The sequence below is a fragment of the Leopardus geoffroyi genome, chromosome B1 (genome assembly GCF_018350155.1).
Source record: "Leopardus geoffroyi isolate Oge1 chromosome B1, O.geoffroyi_Oge1_pat1.0, whole genome shotgun sequence".
Classification (NCBI taxonomy): Eukaryota; Metazoa; Chordata; class Mammalia; order Carnivora; family Felidae; genus Leopardus; species Leopardus geoffroyi.
The window spans coordinates 112,786,554-112,806,166 of NC_059327.1; positions in this window are offsets into that span (position 1 = coordinate 112,786,554).

Genomic DNA, 19,613 nt, shown 5'->3' on the forward strand with positions numbered 1-19,613 from the left:
AGCTTCAATACCAACATAAACTTTTTTAGAGTATCAAGGTGAAAGTCAGCCCACGATTTCTTGTGAAAGTCATTCTTTCCCTTGTATATGAAAATACCATTTATCAGAATCAGAACCACCAGAAAAATACTTTTCAAGTCTGTTGTTATTCATGAAATATGGATAATAGTGCTAGTTACATGAGTTTGATGTCAATGTATTGCCCAGTCTACATAGCCACATCTAGGGACCAGTGCCAAACAGCACTCGGTTCTTAAAATAACATTTTTGTGGGGGATCTCAGCTTACATTTAATAGAACTTAAGGGAATTTCTCAAACTTATCTCAATAAGTCAAGAGACTGAGGACTGGTGATGCAGAGACACCAAGAGTCTATTTACATCTGGACTGAATGACCTCATTTAAAACATTTTTCTTAATGCTTATTTATTTTTGAGAGAGACAGAGACAGAGTGTGAGCAGGGGAGGGCAGAGAGAAAGCGAAACAGAATCTGAAGCAGGCTCCAGGCTCTGAGCTGTCAGCACAGAGCCCGACGCAGGGCTCTGTGCAAGATCATAACCTGAGCCAAAGTCAGACACTTAACCAACTGAGCTACCCAGGCACCCCTGGATTGAATGACCTCTTGAAGCAAAAGTCATCGTAAGGGAAGAGAGAGCCCTCAAGTATATTCTAGCCCAGTACTCCACATCAAGAGAAGGGTGATTTCTGAAGACAGCTGTGTCTGTTGTTTGACTCAGGTTGCCCACCTTGACTTTTGGCTGAGGCCATGCAGTGACAGAGAGACAGAGAGGCCTGACCCAGTTCAGCACTCTTGCTGACAGGGTGGGACGTCTGCCAGCAACAGAAGATTTTGCCAGGGATGGCGGCACCGACCCCGCTGGGTGTTAGTGGCTGTACCTGCAACTGGGCATAAGGACCAATGGCATGAGAGGGTCAGCAGTAGAGTACTACACCATCAACAGCCAGTGCCTTCCTGAGGCTTTGCCGATTGAGTGGCCGTAACCATGGGGACCAGAACAGTGCAGGAATGTTAGAGAAAATGGTGGCTATGACGCAGCAGCTGAAAGTCCTATCTGCACGGGTCACATGCTTGCAAATTCCTAGATATAACTAGAGGACTTTGAATGGGCCTGAGGGAATCAAAGAGTGGGTTGTGGGAAAATACTGTTTGGAATGCGGCACAGACTGTAGAAACAGGCTGTCTGGGTTTAAATCTTGCTTCCGCTGCTTGTCAGCTATGTCAGCAAATTAATAGTCGGTTTTCTCATTAGTAGTACTTACCTACCCCATCAGGCTGTTATGAGGGAGAATGAAATAGATTCTGTCTGCACAGGAAACTTTCACAATTTTGCCTCATTAGGACTGTGATATAGCCAACTGTCCTGGTGAATCAGAATATGAACTTTTGGTTATTAATGTCCCTTCACAAGCACACATTATTTTTTTCTCAAGCTGTTTTATTTAAATTTACTTTAATTTGGGCATTGCAAAGACTTTCATTATAAACTAGATCTAATATAGAGGTTTTGCTTTCAATGACTCCTTTTATTTCTGTTTCTTGTTTAGCATGCCTTTTGTTTCTCACAATGTATTTAGGTAAGGATAAGGAAGTTATAATGATATAAAGTTATACTATGTTTAAATCCATATCTGTATCCATATACACATCTCTGCTTCTCTCTCTATTTTCAGTCTATATCTTTTCACACTGTGAGCGATTGCTGGCAAGATGATTGCAACAGTTCTCCTGTACCTCTATGCTTGCCTATGAGCGTTGCAACTTTGTGTCAGATTTCCCATCAAGAGGTAGGGCTTATGTTTCCAACTTCTTAACATGGCTGGCCTTGTGATTCACCTTGACCAATAGAATGAGGCAGAAGTGATGCTGTGTGGCTTTAAGGAAGTCCTTGCAGAGGACTTCCAGAATGGCCATAAAGAAGATTCTGTCCTCTCAGAGACAAGCTTAGCACATACTTGCCTCAAAGAGTAATGTTAAAAACTAGATACAATTTTTCAAAAATAATGATTTCAAAACTATGGAAATTCACCACAGTTATATAACAATTTGAGAAGCATAGATTCAACAAAAATTACTGAACCACTGTACCAGCAGTGGGAATCTGTGAAGTTTTAGGCTGAGGCTGCATCCTTTCTGTATCCCATGTCCCATCAGCTTCGTGGCACAGAGTTCTACCAGGGCAGAACAGGCTGTGAAGATGGGCAGCCTCAGTGCCTGAGCAGACTGATTGATCTGAAACAGAATGCAGAAAAACACATGCCAGTGGTATTGATGATAATAATAATGATCTCTGGCAAATATGCAGGGAAGCCAACATTGCAGTTAGCCTGAGATCACACTAGTTGGAACAAGTAACAGATTAGCAGAACAGCAAGAAATTTAACAAGGAGATCTGGAAAATGAGATAGACTAGTGGGTCTTGGTAAGCTCCCATGTATTTCTAGGGCTCAGGAAGATTGCATTCATACACCAGGACATGCTTACACACTAGAAAGACTGGAGAAGGTTATCTGTCATTGGCTGAACGTGGGGCCTTGCGCACGCAGAAAGTAAAATCTGGGGCAGACTTGTAAACTGCCTGTAGTTTCAAAGCATTCCCCAAGCCACATATAGGGCCAGTGGCAAAGAGTAGAGGCCTCAAAGCAAACCTTTGACCTGTTATTGGCTGAGAGTTATGTTGATCCAGGGGAAATTCTAGGAAGCCAGATTTAAAAATAAAAAAAATTAAAACAAACAAACAACTAGTCAGAGACATCAGTTTCCTGGGGGGGAGGGGGCGCGGGCAGGGGGAGGGCTGTTCAAAAGCAAATATGAGTGGGCAGAGAAAAAGAATCAGGAAATTTGGAGATAGATCAATAGAAATGATCCAATCTGAAGAAAGGTTAGAAAAAAGAATAAAGAAAAATGACAGAGCCTCTGAGACCTGTGAACATATTAAACATACCCCCATATGTGTAATGGGAGTCCCAGAAGGAGAGAAGAGAGGAAAAAACCCAAAATTTTGGAGGAAATAATAGCCAAAAATTTCTCAGATTTGATGCAAATCATTCCATATCCAAGAAGCCTGAAGAACTCCAAATGGGATAAACAGAAAGATATCCACATCTAGAGATATCATAATCAAGTTGTTGAAGCCAAAGGCAAGGAGAAAACCTTGAAAACAGCAAGAGGAAAACAACTAATTATGTACAAGGAAACCACATTGATATTAACAGTTGACTTCTCATTAGAAATAGTGGTGACCAAAAGGCAGTGGCATTACATATTTAAATTTCTAGGAGTAAAAAATCTGTGCCAGCAGGTGCCATGCCAAACTATATGGGAGCCTGAGGCGAAATGAAAAATCCGTAATACTCATCTTGCTTTTGTTTGAAATTTTGACATTTTGCTCATTGTGGATTTTACTGCACCAATTTTGGTTCTAAAATATTGCATCAGAATATTTTTCTTGATTCCTGAGATTTTTGGTTTCCCTTAAATTTTGTGCCCAAGGTGAGTGACGCACTTGCCTCACCTTAATCCCAGTCCTAACCAGCAAAACCGTGTTTCAAAAATGAAGGTGAAATAATGCATTCCCAGATGAACAAAGACTGAGCAAACTTTTTGCTAGCAGACCCGCATTACAAGAAATGCTAAGTCCTTCAGACTGAAAGGAGTAACACCATATAGTCAGTCAAATCCATATGTATAAAGAACACTGGTAATTACACAGGTAAATATAAAGGGCAGTATAAATATTCATTTTTTCTCTTCTTTTAATGATTAAAAGATAATTGGATAAGCCAATAATTACAAAAATGACATAAAGACCAAATATTGTGACAATCGTAGGAGAAAAAAATGAGAGTGGGAACTGGAGATATATTGGAGCAAGGAAATGAGATCAGACAGTTAACTAAAATCCACAGGCAGAAGTGAGCATCAGAAATGGTAAATATGTGGATTAATATAAAAGACTCTATGCCTGTCCTTTCTTCTCTTCTTTAAAAGACATAAAATGTACAAAGAAATAATTATGACCTATAAGACAATAATAGCACAGAAGAGGGGAGAGAGAATCCAGTTCCCTTGGAACAAAGTTTATATCTTTTATTTTCACACTCATGGAACACTGTCCATGACCATGATGACAGAGAACAATAAAGCTTTGGAGAATTTACCCTACCTAATTTCCAGATTGTTATCAAGATACAGTAACGACAAAGGTGAGGTATTGATATAAGAAAAGAGTGGTGCCGGGGTGGCTCAGTTGGTTAAGCATTCAGCTCTTGGTTTTGGCTCAGGTAATGATCTTGCAGTTTCATGGGTTCCAGACCCACAGTGGGCTCTGTGCTGACAGTGGGATTCTCTCTCTCTTCTCTCTCTGCCCCTCCCCCTCTCGCACTGTCTCTGTCTCTCTCAAAATAAATTAAAAAAAAAAAAAACTAAAACACAAAACAAAACAGAATAGATACACAGAACAATAAAAGAGAATAAGGAGACTAGAGCCGCATCCACAAACATATGGACAATTAATTTTTCACAAAGATACCAAAGTAATCCATTAGGAAGGAACAGTGTTTTGTTTTGGTTTGGCATCTGAACACATAATACTAAAATAACTGGATGAAAGATGCCAGCCGTATTGAAGAAAACGAATTTTGATTTGTAATACTTTGCCACACCCCAAAAACTTAACTTGAATTGATCAGAAACCTAATGAAAAGTAAAAACTACAAAACTCCTAGAAGAAAATATTCAGGACACGCAAAGATTTCTTAGGAAACAAAAAAGAATTAAATTAAGAGTATTAAAGAATTGATTAATTGGACTTTACTCAAAACCTCTGGTCTTTAAAATATACCACAAAGAATATGATAAAGCACACTAGAGACTAGGAGAAACAAGATTGAAACAATCTGATATTGTTTAGTAAATTTGAGGATTTGCATGTCCTGTGATCCAGCAGGTCCATTCTTAGGAGAAACTCTTATATGCTTTAGGCATAGAAATTGCATATGGGATCTGGGGGAGAGAGAGATGGGTTTATTTCCATCTTAAAATCTCATTGTGTCCCCACCCCCATCTCCCTACCCCCCACTTTTCTGCCACCGAAAAACAAAACAAAACAAAACAACCACGAAACACAAAACTTTGTTAATAGGGTCCTCCTATGTCTTTCTAGTCCTTTTTTCAGAACCAATGACGCACTCCACCTCCTTACACTCGTGCCTTCTAATCTCCAGAGGTCTTGAACTATGTTCTATAGTTCAAAATCCTATAGGCAGGTGTGTGTGTGTGTGTGTGTGTGTGTGTAACTTTTTTCAAAGCATACACAAAACCTCCCTCCATGACATTTCCTCCTCTCTTTCTAATTTCCAGTCATAATATTCATGATTCAACGAAGCTTTGAAAGGAAAAAAAAATAGTGAAATAAGCTAATGGCCTAACAATGCCCTAGTTTCCAAGCGTGTCACCTTTGCTGCCCACAACCAGCTAATGTGGGAGACCCTGAAGGCCCTGTCCGTGACAACTCCTGACCTGAGCTCCAGGCCAATGTGGATTTTTGTGACTGCCACTGCCACTGCAGGGTACCTTGTGCCATCCCTGCTGCAAGATGGTGCTGTCAGAAGATGAAACTTGGGGGGCGCCTGAGGGGCTCAGTCAGTTGAGCAGCCAACTTCGGCTCAGGTCATGATCTCACAGTTCATGAGTTAGAGCCCCACGTCGGGCTCTGTGCTGACAGCTCAGAGCCTGGAGCCTGATTCAGATTCTGTGTCTCCCTCTGTCTCTGCCCCTCCCCTGCTCGTACTTTGTCTCTCTCTCTCAGAAATAAATAAACATTTTTTTTATTAAAAAAAAAAGAAGAAGAAGAAGAAGAAACTTTGCTTGAAGAGCAAGTTCACCCAATCTAAAGCCATGGAAATATTTTCTTGTGTCAGTACTTCTCAGGGCAAGACAATCCGGGTTTCCCTGTTGCGTAAACCCACCCATGTTTAACTTAGGAAGTACCTGAAGCCACGGGTATGTCTCTGGTAACGCACCCTACACCTTACTGAGAAGGAAACTCCCCCTAGTTTAGTTCTGCTGTGGAATATGATCTCTCCTGTCATCAATTCTCTTGAAGCAATGCAGTTCATTAGGGGTAAGTTTCCATAAGAAGTTAACTGAGAAGCCCAGTAAAACCAGATTTAAGAACATTTCACCATATGATGCACTGAGAATGTTGCAAACACTGTTTTTTCTTCACCATCCCTCCCCATTACTGTTGTGAATAGTGTATATATAATTTACATATATTAATGTAATTCATACATGTTAAATAAGTGTAATATAATATTAAACTAATACACTCTATTGTTTTAAACAGTTTAGGTTTAGAGAAAAATGAGGAGAAAGTACATAGAGTCCCCCATATGCCCCCTTATTCTCTTCCATTTTTCCCCAATTATTAACATTTTGCATCAGTTTGGTACATTTGCTACAACTGAGGAGCCAATACTGATTCATCGTTATTCACTAACGTCTATAGTTTACGTGAGGGTTTATTCTTTGCGTCAATTCTATGGATTTTGGCAAATGTATAATGAAATATACCCACCATTAAATTACAGTGTAATACAGAATGGCCTCGCTGTCCTAAAAATCCTCTGTGTTTCACCTATTCAATCCTCCTTCTCACTTCCTTGTTTTACAGAGAAGGTTTCCCTCTGTAAAAGGTTTCTTCTCTGTAAAAACAAGTAGGTGACGTGTGCCCTATTTACTTCTCAGGAGTTTTGTTAGATGATGTAAATTAAGTGTGTGACACTCAGCATTGTCCTAGGTGCTATGGGTAAGGAGATCAATAAAACAAGGTCCTCCTCCTCCCTGAGTTTATCCAAAGGAAGGAAATAACCATAACAATATGAATGTGCAGTGAAGTATCAGAGATGCTCTCTGATGGACGTTAGTACAGGGCACACCTTGGGCACCAAGGAGAGAGACTGTGTCCACCTGGGATTAATGAGGAAGGCTCCCTAAATGCAGTAACACTCAGCCTGATGTGTGAATGTTATCAACTTACCTCAGGGTGAATCACTGAAATGCACTGAGTACTGAGGATCCCGGGTACTTTTGGATGCCACCATCTACCTTTGAACTTGGAGAGACTAGTTGAGCAGCTGGGATTAGAATTTCAGGGGTACTAAGGCCTGGCGGTGACATTTTTATCATTTTGTTTGGTTTTGTGGTTTTTTTTTATTTTTTAATGCTTATTTCTTTTTGACAGACAGAGAGAGAGAAAAACAGAGCATGAGCGGGAGAGAGAGAGGGAGACACAGAATCTGAAGCAGGCTCCAGGCTCCGATCTGTCAGCACAGAGCCCGACGCGGGGCTCGAACCCAAGAACCGTGAGATCATGACCTGAGCCGAAGTCGGATGCTCAACTGACTGAGCCACCCAGGCACCCTGTCATTTTGTTTAGTTGTTAAAATTTTGTCATTTATTTATAAAGAACACTTCATCTACTAGTAAATACAGGACTGGTAGAATATGAAAAATTATCATTTTGTAACCCAAAATGTAATGATCATCAAGAATAGATTTTTAAACAATAGTTTAAAGGTTCTTAGGGCACAGGAGAGTCTCTCAGTTTTAAAGTATCCACCCACAGACGACTTCTTGATTACAAAGGACAAAATTTGCTTTTATAATGGAGAGATCACCACATTAACCAAGTGTTCAAGCTTGGCAATGCCACTAGTGGGGTGGCCTGATGTCCTGCCTCCTGATATGTGGCAGGAGACATTTCGCATCACCTGCAGTGTGTTCATGCCAGAAATGTTCAACCTGAACCTTAACACAAGGAAACAGACAAATCTGGAATATGGAGTGTTCTTCAGAACTCTTCCAAGGATTTAATATTATACACAGAGGAAGCACTGGTCCAGATGAAAACTTGGGGAGTCTGAATGAACAGACATAAGAGCCAAATCAGTATATCAATGCTGATTGGATCCTGGATTGAAAAAAAAGAACAACTAGTAAAAAAAGGATATGATGAAATAATTTAGGAAGTTTGGATATGAACTGCATGTTGGATGTGGTTATCAAACTAATAGTGATTTTCTTAGGTGTGGAGTAGTGGTATAGTTGTGTAGCAGAATCCCCTGTTCTTTTTTTTTTTTTAATTTTTTTTAATGTTTATTTATTTTTGAGAGAGAGACAGAGACAGAGCATGAGCGGGGGAGGGGCAGAGAGAGAGGGAAACACATAATCCGAAGCAGGCTCCAGGCTCCCAGCTGTCAGCCCAGAGACCAATTCGGGGCTGGAACCCACGAACCGTGAGATCATGACCTGAGCCGAAGTCGGAGGCTCAACCGACTGAGCCACCCAGGGGCCCCATTCCCCTGTTCTTAAGAACTGTTTTTAGAGGTAAAGTGTCCTCATGTATGTAGCCTAATATTTGGATGGCTGAGTAAAAGGAGTGTGTGTGTGTGTGTGTGTGTGTGTGTGTAGACAAAAAGAGGAAAAGAGAGAGAGAAAGAGAGAGAGAGAAGGAGATCAAGTGTGGCAAAATATCATTTGATAAATCTAGGTGAGGCTATATGAGTATTTATTGTATTGTTCTGTGACATCTTTCAATATAAGATAAAACATACTTCTTATTTAGTTTTAAATGTTTTAATGTTTTAATATCATGTTTATAATGTGTATCAGTATACATATAGGCATGTATAACTTAACAATACAAATCATTTGCTTTGTATGTTTTTAATCCAATGGAAAATTTACCTTCTAGGCTTGTTAATACTAATATCCAACATTAGCATGGCACATCACTCAGAACAAAGTTAAAAACTATATGAATGTAAATAACTGAATGAAAGTATGATTCTGGGGGTTACTTAAAGTAGTAATCGTGCATTAGTATGAGTGTATAGTTATATTCAATTTTATATCACTTATGCAGTAACACTAAAAATGTATGATTTATACCAAGAGCACTTACACTCGCATATATGTATGTGTGTATACCTAGACGCATACACAATCACGATATATAAGTTTTGCCTGGGTGGCTCAGGTGGTTAAGTGTCCGACTCTTGATTTTGGCTCAGGTCATGATCTCCATGCGTGGAGTTTGAGCCATGCGTGGGACTCCACACTTTCAAGGAAGAGTCCTGCTAGGAATCCTCTCTCTCTCTCTCTCTCTCTCTCTCTCTCTCTCTCTCTCTCTTCTCTCTCTCTACCCCTCCCCCACTCACCTTACAGCACCAGGTACCTGCTGTGTTCTCTCCCTCAGATTATGCAGATTGTTCTGTTAATCCTCCGATCGATTTCCGAGGAGTTCTAAATGCTTTGTTGTTCATGTAGCTGTGTTCAAGGGACAAGACAAGCCCATCTTAACTTTGCCATCTTAACTTCCCTTTCAAGATCTTCTGTATTCTTAAACTGACAGAAGGAGACCCTGCCTTTTATATCTCTCTTTGTCCCTAGATCACACTGTACAATGCTCTGCATAAAATGGGCATAACATAGCGTTAGGAGGAGGAGGAGGAATGATAGTGAATATGGGAAGCCGTTATTCATACTCAAAAAATACGAGAGTGGTTCAGTAAATCGTTTTAACTTCCAATTTAACAGATGATGCTTTGCACATGGTCGACACTGGAAATACTTGTTTAATAAGAATTATTTAAATTATCTGCCTTATGACTCAAATTTAAATTGATTTGGTCAATAAGAAACACTTGTTGAACACGTTCTGGGTGTCGGGTGCTATATGTGGCTACAGAGAAAAAATGAATAAAAGGTCCCTATCTCTGAGTAGATCCCACAATACAGAACAGGGTACAAGTATAGAAGTATACATCGTGCAGTACAATGTGGCAAGTGTTGTCAAGTTTTAGTGGTTTCATGTAAATGCCAAAAGCAGTCTCTACCCATGTAGACAGTGCTCACCTTCATTTTCGAAAATCCCCTCCAATGGATGAGCAGTTTTTATCTTTCAGCACGACTGTTAAGATGATGCTGTACTGTGGTAACACAATTTCTGAAAAAGTCACTGTCGCTCTTCTCTGCTCTACTTTGTAAGTAATAAACTTTCCCCCTCTGGTTGCCTTAGATGTTCGTGTGTGTGTGTGTGTGTGTGTGTGTGTGTGTGTGTGTGTTTATCCTGCTCAGAGTTCAGAATTCTCTGTGCTTTTCAGGCATTATGGTTTGTTGTCTTTCAATAATTTCAGAAAGCTTGAGCCATTATCTCTTTAAATGATTCTTTTTCCCTGATGTGTCTCTCCCTCCCTCCCTCTCTCTCTCTCTCCCTCTCTCCCCCCTCTCTCCCTCTCTCCTCTCCTTCTGGATATGTATTTACACCTAATGTCAGAGTGTTCGATGTTGTTTCACAGATCTTGAATGCTCTCCTGTTTTATCACTCTTTTTGGTCTGTGTTGAATTTTGGATGATTTCCATTTTCCTACCTTAAAGTCATTGGCACTTCCTCAGCTGTGCTTGTCAGCTCCATCCTCCCTCTTGGGTGTGTGGCAAATCTTGAAAGGACACCATAAGGCAGGCAGCTACCTGATTCAGGCTACAGTACGGTCAGGCTCTCCTCTTGGTAAGGAGTGACTGTCTCTGTCATGTTCCCCATTCTCTCTGTCCCCAGTCTTGGGGTGGGGTGATGAACACAAGTTTCAGAAACATCAAAATTAACTCCTAAACAGGAAAGGCTGGGAGACCCCCGGGCAGACTGTACATTTTGCCAAAGTTATGTTATTTTAAGCCAAACCCCCAGGCAGGCCATGAGAGAAAGAGGCAAAGCTACAAACAGTGATAGATCCTGCCAAGAATGACCAAGCAAGGAACAAACCATGAAGAACCTGCTGTGAGTCACAAGGCAGATCCTATAGCCTCGTGTGTGCACCTGCGCAATCAGCAAGAAGTTCTGAATATGGAAGATCATGATACCAGTATCCAGAGAGGACAGGGTACGCAAAGATATCAAACCCTCCATCAATGGATATATGCACTCCCTCTGGATAGAATTACCATCTTCCCTCTCAGCCAGTCTGATTCTTCTATCACAGAACTGTTTTAAGCAATGGCTGTGAGAATGTGTTCTGGAAATACTTGAAATAGGACGACAGAGTATGTGATACAATGGAGACATGTTCATATTTATTTTGTATACGTCTATTGAATCTTTCAGCGAACATTTTGTATAATATCTGTGTAGTGAAGAAATGTTTCGGGGAAGCTGGGTGGCTCAGTCGGTTGAGCGTCCAACTTCGGCTCAGGTCATGATCTCACAGTTTGTGAGTTTGAGCCCCGGATGGGGCTCTGTGCTGACAGCTCAGAGTCTGGAGCCTGCTTCAGATTCTGTGTCCCTCTCCTTCTCTCTGCCCCTACCCCATTCAGGCTCTGGTTCTCCATCTCTCTCAAAGATAAATAAACATTAAAAAATTATTTTTAAAAAAGAAAAATGTTTCTTTATCTGTACAAACACTACATAGAATACAGTGGTTCTTAATTCCCGTTGTGCATCAGACTCACCTGCTGTCATGGATGGATGCTTGTATTCCCCCCAAATTCCTATTTTGAAACCCTACCCCCACACACAATATGATCAGAATTGCTGACTCTGGAACCAAACTGCCTGTCTTCGATTCCTGGCCTGTCAAGTATCAACTGTGATGTTAAGCCAGTTCGTTAACCTCTCTGGGCCTCAGATTCTCATCTGTAAAATAGGAACAATAAGAGTACCTCCCTTATTGGATTGTTATGAATACCCAAAGCATTGTTCAGTCAGGTGCTCAGACCAGAGTCCGGCACATAATACAGTGCTATATTAAGTATTGACTATTTTTGTCATTTATTCATTACAAGAACTCGTGATATACTGCTGACAAAGGAAGTGGGGGCCATTTTAATCAGGCTCTCGGGTAAGAAATTTAAGACAGATGTGCTAATTCCTTAGTGCGTTTGGCCTTGGCTATGACAAACAAGCAGCCACGTTCTATTTCTGTTGCACAGAACTCTGGTTCAAACTGTTATGCCGACACACTGAAGTCCTTTATTTCTTACTAATAACTCCCCTGTTTCAACTAGCACCCCAGCTCTGACCGAGTATAGGAAAACCATGAGGATGCTGCAGTGTCTCAGGTATTAGGACTGGGGCCATTACATCTCTGAGCCTAAAAAGAATGGCCTAAAAAGGAAGAGCACTGCCTTAAAAGCTGTGATCTTTGGGACGCCTGGGTGGCTCAGTCGGTTGAGTGTTTGATTTCGGCTCAGGTCATACTCTCACGGTTCGTGAGTTGGAGCCCCAGGTCAGGATCTGTGCTGACAGCTCGGAGCCTGGAGCCTGTTTCACATTCTGTGTCTCCCTCTCTCTCTGCCCCTCCCCCACTCATGCTCTGTCTCCATCTCTCTTTCCTGCTTTGGATTCTGTGTCTCCCTCTCTCTCTGCCCCTCCCCCACTCATGCTCGCTCTCTCTCTCTCTCTCTCAAAAATAAATAAACATAAAAAAAAAGCTGTGACTGTTGATACAGGGAAGGACCTCTCATAGCCGCTGGGAGAAATCTGGAGAATGAATGCCCCAACCTCACCTTTCTCCCTGCCTCCTTCCCTTTGGCCAAACCTAACATGTCAGCTTCCTGGGACACCAAACAGGTGGAGAAAGGTGGAGAGGGCAAACACATTACCAAGCACAATAAATCTTTATTGAACACTTGCTGCTTGAAGGCACTCTGCTAAATAACGGGAAGGCTATTCAAGATCAATTCAACTCAGGCCCTGCCCTCCCGAACCTTGCAGACCAGTGGGTCAGAGACACTATATGCATCTGTCAGAGTGATTTTGGTTATGTAAATAACCAAAATGTAAATAGACATCTCCCAGAGTGATTTAGGTTAAATGCTATGGGAGTATTAGCGAAAGGAGGGTTCAGAGGGGTGATAGTGGCATTGGATGAACAAAGATTTCATGGGGAAAACAGAACTTCGGTTGGGACTTAAAGGATGAGTAGGATGCAATCATGCAGAGATGGAACATTTTGGGTAGAGAAACTCAGCAGAGCAGTGACACATCCTGGGGCCTAGAGTCAGAAGAGCCAAGGTATGAGGAGGGAAATAATGATACATAGGGTCAGAAATGTTTTGGGTCACAGTTCCACGGTGTAAACTTCTGCGAAACAGAAGGTGGGTTCATCTTGAACATGGTGACGGTATTGTAATGCTTGTATAAGTAGAGACTCATTCGTTCTTAAAATTAGTTAGGTAATACACTAAACGGACTGAAAGACATGGACTGAGAGTACCAGCATTACCAGGGCATTTGTGGAATAGGTTTTTTGTCACTGTATTGAGTGAAGAGTAACTTTCAGGGGTGCCTGGGTGGCTCATTCAGTTGGGCACCTGACGATTGATTTCAGTCAGGTCGTGATCTTGCAGTTCGTGGAATCGAGCCCCACATCAGGCTCTGCACTGAGAGCGCAGAGCCTGCTTGGGTTTCTCTCTCTCCTCCTCTCTCTGCCCTCCCCCACCTCAAAATAAATAAATAAACACTTAAAAAATAAAGAAGAATAACTTCCAGGATCTCCTCTTTTGTGATGTAAAGCACAATATTTATGCTGTAATATGTGGCTATGAGAAAACCTGAGTTGTAAGTATGATCTTTAGCTGGAGCGCATTTTATACCCTCTTGTTATTTCTCAGGATTTCAGAATAAGATCTAGACAGTTGGCAAAAGGGAGCAGAAAACTCAAAGTTTTCTTGTTGTTAGAGATTTTGGGGGGTATTTTTTTTTTGGTGGGACTGCAGTGGGGAGAGAGTATTAGAGCAAGTTATGTGGAAACAATTTTAATTCTGTAATCAAGATCCACAACCCTGAAATTTCATCAGCTGCATAGACTTGAGCAGTCCTGAAACCTTTCTGAACCCCAATTTCTTCTACTGACCTATGCGGTGGGGGATCCCCAGGGCACGTACCTATGGTAGTACACACTGAATCTGGCACATGTCGGGGGAGGCGGTGCCCATCATGGTCTAGCCAGGTCCTGACAGATTCTTACCTGTGGAACAGAGTGGTGGCAAGGCTTCATCCTCATCCTCCTGGGGCAATCTAACCATGACATTCTCAAAATTTTCAATTCCTCCCAATTTCCTATTAACGATTTCAAAGTCTATTTGGCAATGGTGTCCACTGATATAACAAAAACCACTTTCTGGGATTTCCCCGCCATTTTGTTCCTTTTCAAGAACACTTTTCTTCCACTTCATAAAATCACTTCGTGTTCCCAATGCTCACTGCAATCTTTTCTATTTCTATGACTCTCTTCGTATCATTTTCATGCCCCTGAATTCCCTGTTTTTCCACGTTTGTTAATACCCCAAACGTTCTGGTTCTTCAAAGCTCAATCTAAAGTCCACCTATTCCTTGAACTCATCCCTGATATCTCTCCAGCAGCACCATTTATTTCTCTAAGTTTCTTGGCATTGTCCCTGCATCTGCCTCTAGCCCAGTCTTCCGCCTTGAACCACTTTATGCACGAGTCTTGTCACCTCTGCCAGACTGGTAGAAGGATGAGAAGATCCACACATGAATCATTATTGTGTTCTCCACAGCACTGAGCACTGAACCTTGCAACTTAGTAGGTGCATTGAATGATCTGGAATCAACTTGGCATCACTGCCACCCCCTCAGCTCTCCATTACAGAAGAAGCTGAGAACTACATTTCCCAGAATCCTGTGGTAATGAAAGGCACAAGCACAATGTTTAGAAGAGAAGGGGACCATTATTTTCTGGAGGCAGTTGCAGACAGATGACCAAGCAGATGTGAGGTTCTAAGAAGCTTCTATGCAAGATTCCTGAGAATCATCTGCATCAGTCCAACAGGCTGAGGGGTCAGTGGAGTTCTAGACATTCGGGGAGTCTTTTGTGCCAGCAGCTGAGAATCTTGTGGTGCTACAGTCTGAGATTGTCACTGACAGCCTCCCTGACCTTAATTTCCCTACCCTTCCAACCACTGTGTAAGCCTCTAATTCCTTGCATTAAAAATATTCACGCTTGGAATACAAAACGACATCTGTTTTCATGCCCAAACCCTGATTGGTTTATTTAATAAATATTTGCAGAAGGAAGGAAATACAATTCTATCACAAGGACAAGTCTGCAGATATTCCACTTATGTTTATTGTTCAAAGGGAAAGAAAGTAACATCTATGGTGAGTTGATTATGGGACCAGCAATTTCCCATGCAATATTTACTACCTCCCAATAATTCTGAAAGTCAGTGTCATTGTTCCCATTTTATACATGAGGATGTGGAATGAAGATAATTAAACAGATACCCTGATTCCCAAAGAAGTACATTTTCCACTCTCTGATGTTACTTTAGTGTATGTTACTTTAATGTATTTAGTGTATGTCAGCTTAGTGTATGCTTTTGTGGATAATCACAATTTCAGGAACCATTGGAACCCAATATCAGCCAAATTTTCAGAACAGTTTTTTCTGCCCAAACTATTAAGTCTTGAGTTTCCCCTCAGTGATATCGCTGAATAGACTACCTATAACTAATGGTTTTGATTAAAATATTTGAGTCGACTTTTCTTCAATTATTGAGAGACCACATGCTTACAGGCTGCTAAGAATGAGTCCTTCTTATGGTGGATGAAGTGACAAAATTAGAATTTTTTTAAATAGCTGAAATTTGAGGCAAAGTGGGTTTACATATTCAAAATTAGAAAGACATTGTAAATAAAAGACTAAGCAACATTACCTTTTCTATTACCCTTTAATTACCTATCAATGTCTGTTGAGAGCCCTTGGAGCTTAACCAATAACTACTTCTTCTTGACCTTAGGGAAATGCTGAAGACTTTGACCCTAAATACAATGACCTGAAATGCTTTTGAAAGATTTACTGTTCATTGCAAATTATGCAGAATGTTCTAGATAATGCAATTTTATATGTGCTTATAAACATTATAGCCATGCCATAAATACTTTTCTATGTTGAGCAATGATGTTGGTTTATGTGTTTGATTTAAAACATGAACAGAGGGGTGTGACTCTTGATTTCAGCTCCCGTCATGATCCCAGAGTTGTGGGATCAAGCCTCCCATCAGGCTCCATGCTGACAGTATGAAGCCTGCTTGGGATTCTCTCCCTCCCTCTCTCTCTGCCCCTGCCCCATTCATGCTCTCTCTCTCTCTCTCTCTCTCTCTCTCTCTCTCTCTCAAAAACAAATAAATAAGTTTTTAAATAAAAAATTAAACATGAACAGATAAAATTACCAAAAACATGTAGGAATACAATACATTTCAGAAAAACTTTATTCAAAAGAAGAACTATGTTTATGAGTTAACACAACATTTTTTTTAGAAACTTGGCAATTTAGAAAATTGGCGATTCCACAAGGGATTTTTGTTGTGGTTTGACCTTGGTTATTTATTCTCTTTGTACGAGCTCTGGATAGGTAAAATGCACTTCTTGAAATAAGAAAAAGAAGCTGGCTTTACTTCAAATGACAGACTTCTTATATTTGCTGAGCAATTATGACTTGGATTGGGTATGTGATTTTTTAATTTCTAATTCTGTCAAAATTAGGTGTTTGCTGAGACACAGAAATGTCAATTTAAATTTCCAGAGAAATGACAGGTTGTTGTTCAAAAGCATATCTTATTTTGTGACGATGACTCCAAATCTATTTTGAACGTTCATTTACTTCCATTTTTTTTCAGGATGATGTGACATAGCAGTAAATGTTGGGTGGATAAAACAGTCTCACACTGATAAACAATATAATCAATTAAAATAACTTACCAGCAAAACACATTACATTTCAGAATTAAAATCTTCAGAGGACAGGCAAATCACCTTGCCTTATCAGATTTTTTTAGAGTAGTGACATTTATAAAATGAACACCAATTTTACCTGCCTGTACTAGAGTGAAATAAGTTCAAAAATCCCTCAATTATTATGTTCAGTTAACCAAACATTAACTTGGCCCGGAGTTTGCTGTGACATGCATCTTGAGGGCCTTGTAAGTTTTGTCACCTCGGACTGAATCACTGCTGACTGTTTATCAAACACATAACCTTCAGGGAGCTGAATAAAGCTGCTTTCCTTAGAAGACCCTGTATAACTTAATTAAATAATCACATTCAGGCTTATAGATGAGGCAAAGAGCATCATTTACTTAGAAAGAGAAATCTTATTCCTTTCTGGTGGAGAAAAAGAAACATCAAATAGAAAAGAAAATGACTAATAAAGAAAAAAAAAGCCACTTACGCTAGTTTGCTCATGAAAAAGAAGTCTAACTGTGAAGACAAACAAGCTAGAAACACGGCAGACTAGAGTGGAGGAAGGAGAATGCTGGAAAATAAAAGTTTATTTTCCCTGCCCTCTGTTTATAAGTTAGTCTGTTTATCCTTTAAGGCCACTCTTCCAAAAGCACAGACTTTACAATATATTTCCATGTTAGGCTCAATCACAAGTTGCTCTTCTCTTATAAGAACGTTATACGTTCATTGCTAAAAAAAGAAAAAAGAAAAAAAAGCAACCGCAGACAAGCAAAAAGCAAAAACTAGAAAACATCCATCACTGTCTTTAATTTGGTGCACCCACTTCTCACGCCCACTCTTTTCCTTTACTGTTTCATAAAAATTTTTAATTTCAAAATGCATATATAAATATTCACTTTCACAAAAATATGACCATATTAAACATAATTTTTTGTCAAATATTTCCTTCCACGTTAATGATTATGTGAAGGCAGCAGAATGTCAAGAGAGGCAGGTAGTGTGGGGTGAAGCCCACAGACTCTAGAGACAGACTACCCGGTGTTGTGTCCTGGCTCTACTGGGAAATAGCTGTCTGATCCAGCTAACTGTGTTAACTGCTCTGTGCCTCAGCTTTGTCATCTATAAAATGGGGTAATAACATTATTATATTATAGTAATATTTGATACTATATTACATGACATAATGTTATGAGGATTAAACAGCATTGCTTTTGAAGTGTTTACAACAGGGTACCTAATAAGTGTATACAGTTGAATCAAAATCTTGGTAGACTTTTTAAAAATTTTTAATTTTTATTTTTGAGAGAGAGAGAGAGAGACAGATTGTGACTAGGGGAGGAGCAGAGAGAGAGGGAGACACAGAATTCAAAGCAGGCTCCAGGCTCTGCACTGTCAGCACAGAGCCAGACACAGGGCTCGAACTCACGAACTGTGAGATCATGAACTGAGCTGAAGTCGGATACTTAGCCAGCTGAGCCACCCAGGCGTGTCCCTCTTGGTAGATATTTAAATTATTACCACTATTCTATTAAAATAGACAATGTTGTAATGAAGATTGTTTTTTACATGTCTTTACACATTTGTCCAATTTTTTTGAGATAAATCCCTAGAAATAAAATCGCTGTGTCAAAGGATATGCTCATTTTAAATTCTGGTGAAAAAATATTTGTAGGAAAAATTGGCACGTCATAGAGGGTATGCCCATTTTCACTCCCTCGGAGCAGTGCTAAATCTACATGTGGTTGTAGGTTTTGAAATCTAGTTCTCAGACTTTAGTTTTTGAAAGAATCACCGGGGAGCTCAAAACTCACCCACAGAGATTTAGTAGATGCAGGGGAAATTCTTGGAGTCTACATTTCTTTTAAAATAAGCTTAGTTCATTCTGATGTAGGTAGCCAATGGATTAGAAATATTGCATCTTCTCTGACCTTCTGCTGGCACAGATAGCTACAAGTCTACTGATGTTATAGGCAGATTCAGCAAAGACAATTCTGCCAGGAGCTGGGCAGGAAATACCATATTTCACAAGCCAACTATCGATACATGTGGGGTCTTTTCCATTATATGGAACCAAAAAGTGACTTCTATATAAAGCTTGTCCTCACAATTTCAACAGCCAAAGCAGGTTTTGATATTTTGGCAATTTGCATGTTACCATTAAAGACAAAATGGTTGGGTTGTATCTCCAAATTTTCTACATAATTTTCCTAAGGTAGATGTCATTGTTCCAACTGTAGTTTTTATTCCATGAATATGTCAAACTTCTATATGTATGCCAAAGTATAAAACAAAGCAAAACAAAACCAATTTTCCAAGTGTGAGAGAAGGTCTGAGGTTAGCAGTTTTCAATGGTTTAGGCAAGCCCAAACATTTGACTCTTGTGCATGTAGGCAGGCCTTTCTGGCGTGGGTGTGTACCACAATTTGTATTTTCATAACCTACCAGTCTAATTAGTTTGTTAGCTCCCCCTTCTCATAAAGGTTGGATGCAGAAGGTTGAGAAGGGGTCACAGAGTGCCACCAACAGAAGCAGCTGTTGAGAAAAACAAAGCTTTCTGGGGATTGTTACAACTAGCTGAAAAAAGAGAAAAATTGGGTGTGGGGTGGGTGGGAGGCCATTTATTCAAATTAATAAAATAATTTCATGTCTTTAGCATCAACACACTAGTAAATTAGTTTAGGTAGAGTCTGCCTTTACTTAAAATAATAAAGACAAATTCTAGAAACAGAGAAGTTGCTTTTAATAGAGTTTTCTTCTACACTAATCATACTACCCAGTGGGTAAATATTTAAAGAATAATCTCCACTTTAGACTAACATTTTAAAGCT